General features: G+C 40.3%; 1 non-coding gene across 1 annotated transcript; it reads right to left on the bottom strand.

The window, feature by feature from the left end:
• Positions 1-3,595: 3,595 nt before the first annotated feature.
• LOC145398843 (5S ribosomal RNA) lies at positions 3,596-3,714 on the bottom strand. The gene has a single exon (XR_013897182.1). It is a non-coding gene; the product is annotated as a 5S ribosomal RNA (ribosomal RNA).
• Positions 3,715-8,124: the final 4,410 nt, after the last annotated feature.

Below are 8,124 nucleotides of genomic sequence, written 5' to 3'. Positions count from 1 at the left end.
CTGTCACGGTATTTTGGTGTGATCTAACAATAATGCCATTTCCTCCTTCATGGTGACCTCGCACAAACCTTTAAGGAAGCGGAAGAATATTACCTGTATTTGGATAAAACGGCTATGGCAGGCCCTTGACACCCTCGATATGGGTGTTATTATTCCTTTTTAATACTCCAAGGCGCTCTGACACAATTTTTGCTCATAAAATTACATCCGATGTGTCATGGTACTGAGCATAATTAATTACAAGCGAACACCATACCACAGCATCGGGGCAGGCGGGCGTGGACCATGAGGCAGGACACCCACAGGCCAAGCCAAAATCTTCCCAAAGCGGCTGCCATCAACACAACACCACCACCACAAGTACTGCAAGATTCTGTAGCAAGAAATGTTTGTTTAAAAATACATGTTTACAGTTGCATATTTTACAGGAATTCATGTAAGATACATACCAAAAATAATATTTATATATGTTTCACTGCCACGTGAATAACTTTTAACCTCATCAGTTCAGTGACGTCATCCATATTTTATCGATGCCACTCCAGTCTATTTAATTCTGTCTCAGAAAAACTCTTCGAGTTAAAAGGGTTAGATATAGCCCTCATTACCTACTTGAATTAGAGGTCTTTCTTAAATTGGATAAAATTGTCTACGTGTAGCGAGAATAAGCCATTAAAATTCATCATTTGTTTCATTGATACATCGATCAGTTTTCATTCCACACTGTATATTCTGTTTAATCTGCTTTCTCTTATTCTAAACCATCCATGCCATTCATACATACATACAGTACATACCTCCTTCCATGTTTCCATTCTTTTCGACGTTTTGTCCCATATTCTGAACCATCTATTCCATACTTCCACTCTGTTTAACCTGCCCTCCCTCATTCTGTACCATAAATTCCATAAGTATTTTCCATTCTTTCTCACATGCTTTATCAACTGTTTTCATCATCGCCCATGTCGAATTAATCCTCTACCACTGCGTAAAACGACCCTGTTCATCACTGATCCTATCAAATTATGTTGGTCTAACTCTTTACTGTGTCAGAATTATGTTCATGTATCTTTAGATTATTTGACACAGATCTGTATTTAGCTTTATCTTGTTTAACGTTTTTGGAAGAGTATTTTTTCAGCATAAAAGCAACATATTACACCAAAAGTTCATTACCATATATCAAAACATATAAGACTCAACAATGCACTACCAAACATCAAACCATAGTACAGTACATTATATAACACCACGCTACAAAAAATATTCTACATCACACTATGATTTTCGTTATGTGCGTTTAGTTGTAAACAATAGCACACAAGTCATTATAACAAACCTCACCACACCACACCACACTACGCAATAATATAACACGCATTACAATACATTTCGAGACAAAAAAAAACATTGAGTACTGCAGCACACACACACACACACACACACACACACACACACACACACACACACAACAGTACTAAAGTGCAGTTCGTTGAAATATTTTATACCACACCACATCAAAACACCTTCTCCAAATCTACACCCTACAATACACCAACTTTCATGCACACACCACAGTACCACACCACATTAAACCACACTACAATGTGCAACACAGCATCATGCACACCTGATACATCCCTGCATACTATTTACCCCACAACCTGCTCGATTCACTTTTCACATTCCCTGTCTCATCCCTGTAGCAACAGTAGTAGTAGTAGTAGTAGTAGTAGTAGCAGTAGTAGTAGTAGTAGTAACAGCAGTAGAAATGGTGCAGTGTGCAGTAGCAGGAGTAGCAGTTGCTGTTGTAGCCCTCGGTTCAGATAAAACGTGACCCTGCTGAACTTCAAGCTCAAGTTAACTAATTTCAGCAGTCTACCATCCAACTTGCTGGGGACAGGGAGAGAGCTAAGTGACATTTGTTTGACCGAGCAACATACCTACCTGACTATGTCGGTGCCACAGTATGAAGCGGTTCCTCTCGAACACCTACCTCACCCTTCAGTTACAAAATATCCATGTGAGACTTAAAGCACACAAGCAGTCATTTCTATACCACACTACACAAAACCATATTATATTTCGTTTCACATCTCCCAAACTAGCGTTATCATCTACCTTCACAGGCAGGGTAGGGCTGGTGGCACAGGGTCCTCCTGGTAGCAATCAAGCAACTGTACCGACAGCAAACACTTCATGCTCGTCAGTAGAGAAGCACATACTCGAACTTATATTTCACTAACATCCGTGGTGTTAGTACCAGTCTGAATTCCATTCCCTTTTTCCTGCAATCGATAACCCCTCTGGCTCTGTTCCTCACAGAACGCCAAATCTCTCACTCTACTGACACATCCTCATTTTGTTTTCCTGGTTACCATCTCCTCACAAACTTACGTAACAAGGATGACACCTGTTGATATATCAAATCTGTATTTACAATTGACACTATTTTGAATTTCATTTCAGCTAATTTTGCTTATTCACTGTATGAACTAAATTATCTACACATTAACAAATATATCTGTGTAGTTTATCGCTCCCTCAGTGCTTCTTCAGATCCCAGCATATTTGACTCCATATCCACATAGTTGACTAACCTTAACCTAACCCTTACCACTGAAATTACCGTTTTGGGTGATTTTCATGTCCATATTGTAGAATGATTATTGCATTCTGCCAGGACTGGCGATACTGGTCTGGAATGCGAGCTGTCCGCTGAATCATTTAATCTCACACAAATGGTAAAACAACCAACCAGGATACCAGTTAATCATGACCGTAATGCCTATCACTTGGACCTATTCGTGACGAACAATGCAGATCAGTACAACATGAAGGCTTCGACCACAATCTCTTCAAAGCCTCATTATTCAGTTCCCCCAAACCATCCCATTCTGAACCGGTCAGAGTAACCAGATGGTACTTTGACAGGGCAGATTGGGATGGATTTAGAAATCATCTTGATATTCCATGGCAGTCTTTCTTTTCCAGTGACATCAGTTTAACCGTGTCCCATATTAATGACTTAATACAAGATGGTATGGAATTGTTTATATCCGGTCAACAGTTCACTAAAAGATCTAACTCCCCAAAATGGTTTGACAGCTATTGTGCCAGAGCAACGACCCTACAGTCCTTAGCAAATAACTCTCATTTAAAATAAAAATATTTGAATCCTTAAGTCAATTTAAAATTGGTAGAAACCATCCAAAAGCAGTAATAAATCTCGCTAAATCAACTCACAACCAAGCAACGAAAATATTGAACAGTCCTAATGACAAAAGAATATTCTGGTCATCACTCAGTTTTTTCAATAACAACTTTGACATCACCCATTCCCCCACTAAAATCTCCAAATGGGAACACAATAAAATTAATGACCCACGTAGTAAAGCAGACATCCTCTCCAGTATATTGCCAGAAATTCTACCTCACAGAAAGACAGTCACAACCTCCCTGCACCAGAACTTAACTCTCCCAAAACTCATTGCCAGACGCCATGTATCCAAATGGGGTGGCCAAGGGCTTAGAGTTAACTGTTTTTACAGGGAGGGGCACTAATCCTCCACCAACCCCACTTGACATGTAGGGATGCCAACAGCATCTGGTGTTCCCAGGCGGTCACCCATCCAAGTACTAACCAGACCCAACGTTGCTTAACTTCGCTGATCGGACGGGAAGCGGTGTACTCAACGTGGTATGGCCGTTGCTGCACTTAAAATACTGACTAGATACGTAAAATCCATCCTAGACAATTTACAAACTAACTACGTTCCAGGTCCATGTGGAATTCCTCCAGTTGTTTTGAAAAAGTGTTCCCCAGAACTTTCCCCTATTCTAGCAAAATTATTCAGACCATCCATGTGTGCTTCTTCATTCCGTAATTCTTGGGAAAAAGCCAATATCCACCCAATTCCAAAGAAAGGAATTTCCTCTGACCCCTCTGATTACAGACCAATTGCAACCACATCTTATCTTGGTAATGTTTTTGAGATTGTAACTGATGACCACATGGTTAAACATCGTGAATTCAACAACTTAATTGTTAGTGACACACAGTATGGTTTTTGCCTCGACATATCCATTGTTGATATACTCAGTCTCTTAACTCATACCATCCATCAGTCAATTGACCAGCATGGAGAAACTCATGCTGTAGCCCTTGATATTTCTAAAGCTTTTGACAGAGTGTGGTATTGGCATTAATACGTCATATGTAATAGTTATAGACTTGTAATAATTATAGGCATTAGTATATGTCTCATAGCACAATTGGAACCACTTGCACCATTTGCAGTGCCTAGTTCTCAGGTGGAGACGTACACATCCACTAGCCAGAGTGCAAACAGAATGTATGGCAAACATTTTCCAAACAGTAAAGAATTCCATTATGCAGGAAATACGTGAGGCAACTACTGAAAGCCGGTTAGCCCATGTGGTGGAAAAGTACTAGACATTACACACATCCCCACCAAGAATATATTGCTGGAAATCAGGTATAGATGTCAGAGAACCAGAGAGAACGATAGCAGGCAGAAGGAAGTTAAGGAGATAGGGTTGTGCAGAAGGTTAGCTGTTATGTAACGTTACTTTGTCCAGCACACCAACGACAGCTGTGTCACAATAAATTCCCGTAATCCAAAAATGTCTATCCCTCGCCTACAGTACAAGAGAGACAAAGGTACAGGAGGGACAGAGAAAATAAGCAAACCCACAACAAGCTATCCAACGCCTCATGGCTTTATAATGGTAGCATGGTTCCCTACATCATCCACATTATCGACACTGGTTCTCCCTATCTACCTGACTACATACATACCTCCTTACTTTATTCTATTGTTCAGAAGCAGGATTTGCCAGTTACGTAATGCTAGAGAATTCCCGATATTTCTCATAATACCTTACTTCCGTTACGAGTCAGAGTTGCCACTTACCCTGCTGTTTGTGACTGTAGTTATTTTGTAAGTTGTACATTAATTGTTGTGCTCCTTTTCTCTATATGTGATTGTTAAATTATGTGATCTTATCTTATTTTGTATGCTAAAGAATTTATAGCGCTATGCAGTGTAATTTGGACATCTCCGAGTTGGTAACTGTTCATTCTCCCACAACATAGATCATTCTAGAACAATGGAAGCTTATGTAAGGATGGGGAAGAGACTGGAGCAGTTTCAGTCGGTTTTCAGTTCAATTTGAGTGTAGATCAGTGCAATTAGAGAAGATTATCTCCTTTACTTGTGAAAATAATGAAGTATTGTTGGAAAACAATGAAATGTTATCGCAGTCTTGTATCTTCGGTGCTTGTGAAAATAGTGAAGTGAAGCTGGAAAGCATTAAGTGCAATTACTTGGAAAATAAAGCAATTAAACTTAAAAAACAAGTGTTTATTTTCGCCTCAGCTGATCTGTGCTGTACACCGAAAGGCTGACCATAGGAAGAAAAACTCACTGGGCAACGTCCTTCCTATGCTGAACTACAACTGATGGAGCCTGTGGCAATGTGGGACAGGGACGTACCACTGGTATCAGGTATGTGGATTTTTAGAAAGTGTTACAGTGAGTTTAATCTTCGACATGGAGCAAGGAGGTGTGCAAACAAGATCCGAGGCTGGACAGGAGGACGAGGTGTCGTTGGCTGCAATCATGAAGCTATTGCAAGCACAAACTGTTCAACTACAAACACAGAATGAAGGACTACAGGCACGGAATGAAGGACAGAAAGAACTCAAAGAACACTTACCAGCACAGGTTGAAGGACAGAAAGAACTCAAAGAACAATTGCAAGTGCAGAGTGAACAACTAGAGGCACAACGAAAAGAACAAGGACAGTTAGGTGTGTTCATGGGGGAAATGCAAGAAGAACAGCAACAGCTTTAGGAGGAAGTAGATGCCAAGCTAGAGCAGCAGAAGCATGTGGTAAGCAATAATGTAATGGAGTCCAGACAACATGTAGATGACCAGTTAAAGCATGTAGACGGCCATTTGAAGATAATTTGTGAGAGAATTGAGGCTGTAGAGAAATATTGGACTGTTGAGCCTTAGGTTAGCATACAGGGAGCATAAGGAAAAAAAAAAAAAAACAGACACTGTATGGTGGATGTTGATGAATCCCAAGCATCTACAGATAGCCTTAAAGGGTTGAATAATAAGAATGCATAAGTTTTAAGTCCTGGACTTAATTATGATGCCCCAGTTTTTAGGCCCCAAACCAGTGAAGTGCATGGCTATAATGAGGGTCCAATTTAAAAGAAACTTCAGGAATTTGATGGTAGAGTATCTTGGGAAGCTTACCAAGCACAATTAGAGTTACCTGTACATGCTGATCAGAATGGTAGCTTGCTAATAGCCTTAAGGGTACCGCAATGGTAATTCTCGGCCATTTGTCAGTGATGGAGAGGAACAGTTATCAGTCCTTAGTAGAAGTGCCGGACCATAGATACGAGGCCAGGTATCAGAATGAGGTTTACAGACCACGATTCCGGACCCGTGTAGGGACTCGAGGCAAATCCCTACAGGAGCTTGCCCATGACCTGGAAAGTATGGCATACAAGGCATATCCAGGAGCAGCACCTAACCTGTCGGCTATTCTTCTGAGTGACCAGTTCATCGATGCTCTGGACAGCGCAGAGTTGAAGGTGCAAATGAAACAGACAAACCCAAAAACATTCAAGAAGCACTAGCCAGGACTGTAGAAATCAAGTCCTATGTCAAGTCCAGTACGTCCACTTTTCAGGCAGGTCGAAGTGCAGGATTTAAGGTAATAAAAAAAAAAAAAAGGTACATGAAGCAGAGAAATTTGAAGGAAGTTGCTGGTACTGTGAAAAGCCAGGACATAGGAAAAATGACTGCTACAAGTGGAAGAGGAAACAGGAGAAGACTGGAGGAGGTTGCTGGTTCTGCGGGAAGCCGGGACACAAGAAGGATGATTGTTACAAATGGAAGAAGGAGCAAGAACAAAGCAGTGCAAAGAAGTCTACAATTATGACAAAAGCGTGTTGGACATGTAGTGAGTTGGGACACTTCAGTTCTGAGTGTCCGAATAAGAAAAAGAAGGATAAGAAGAAGGCTGCAGCAGACCAGAAAAAAGCAGAAAACTAGTGGAGGCTGGTGTTAAGGGGCAACCACCAGCCGGCATTTCCAAAGTCACCCCACCACCGAGAAAACACAAGAGAACTGCAATCGACAATATGGAAACAGATGGAAGAATAGACGGAATGAATTGTTCTCTGTTGACTGATTCGGCCTCAGAGCAGACTTCTGTGAGGCATTTTCTACAAAAAGTCATTTTCAATACAGAAGGATGCCAATGGGGCTTTGTACACCTCTAGGCACCTTCCAATTACGGAATATTGTGTTATCAGGCATAGTAGGTGACGGCACTTTCGTTTACCTGGCTAACATTCTAATTGCAACAAAAACAACAGAAGAGAGTTTACAGAAATTAGACCAGCTTCTAAACAAGATAGCCAATGCTGGATTAAATATTAAGCTATCTAAATGTAAATTTTGCTTTAAAGAAATTAAATTTCTTAGCCATAGGCTTGATGGAGAGGGTATCCATATCTCAGACGAAAAAATAAAAATAATAAGTGATTTCACTAAACCCACAAATGTGCATGAAGGACGACAATTTTTAGGGCCAGCAGGATCTTTTCTTTTATACTAGGATTTGCCAATATAGCCGAGCCATTATTCCACTTACTGACAAAAACTAGCTGTATTTCAGTGGGGAAAGGAGCAAAAATTCGCATTTAACAATTAAAAGATAAACTTACATGTGCACCTTGCTTGACATATCCAAATTTAAATGAACCATTCATAATTTGTACAGATTCCCCTCTTAAAGGCTTAGTTGCTGTACTGACGCAAAGAGATAAATGTCAAAAATACCAGCCAATTGCATTTGCCAGAAGACAAACACAAGGAGAAGAAAAAAAATATTGTAGCACAGAATTAGCTCCAGCAGTAATATTTACACTAAATAAAATTCGTTATCTATTATATGGTTACGAAATTCACCTGTGTACTGATCATAAGGGTTTCTTTAGCATGTTTCAAGAAAAAACTCCTCTCTAGGAGAAGAGCACGATGGAAATGTGCAGTCCAGAATTACAATGTAAAT

This window comes from Coenobita brevimanus, chromosome 46, assembly GCF_032717465.1.
Source record: "Coenobita brevimanus isolate Jiangsu-jjx chromosome 46, ASM3271746v2, whole genome shotgun sequence".
In the NCBI taxonomy this organism is placed as follows: Eukaryota; Metazoa; Arthropoda; class Malacostraca; order Decapoda; family Coenobitidae; genus Coenobita; species Coenobita brevimanus.
Note: the sequence above shows the minus strand (reverse complement) of the source record. Positions and strands in the feature narration are given on the sequence as shown.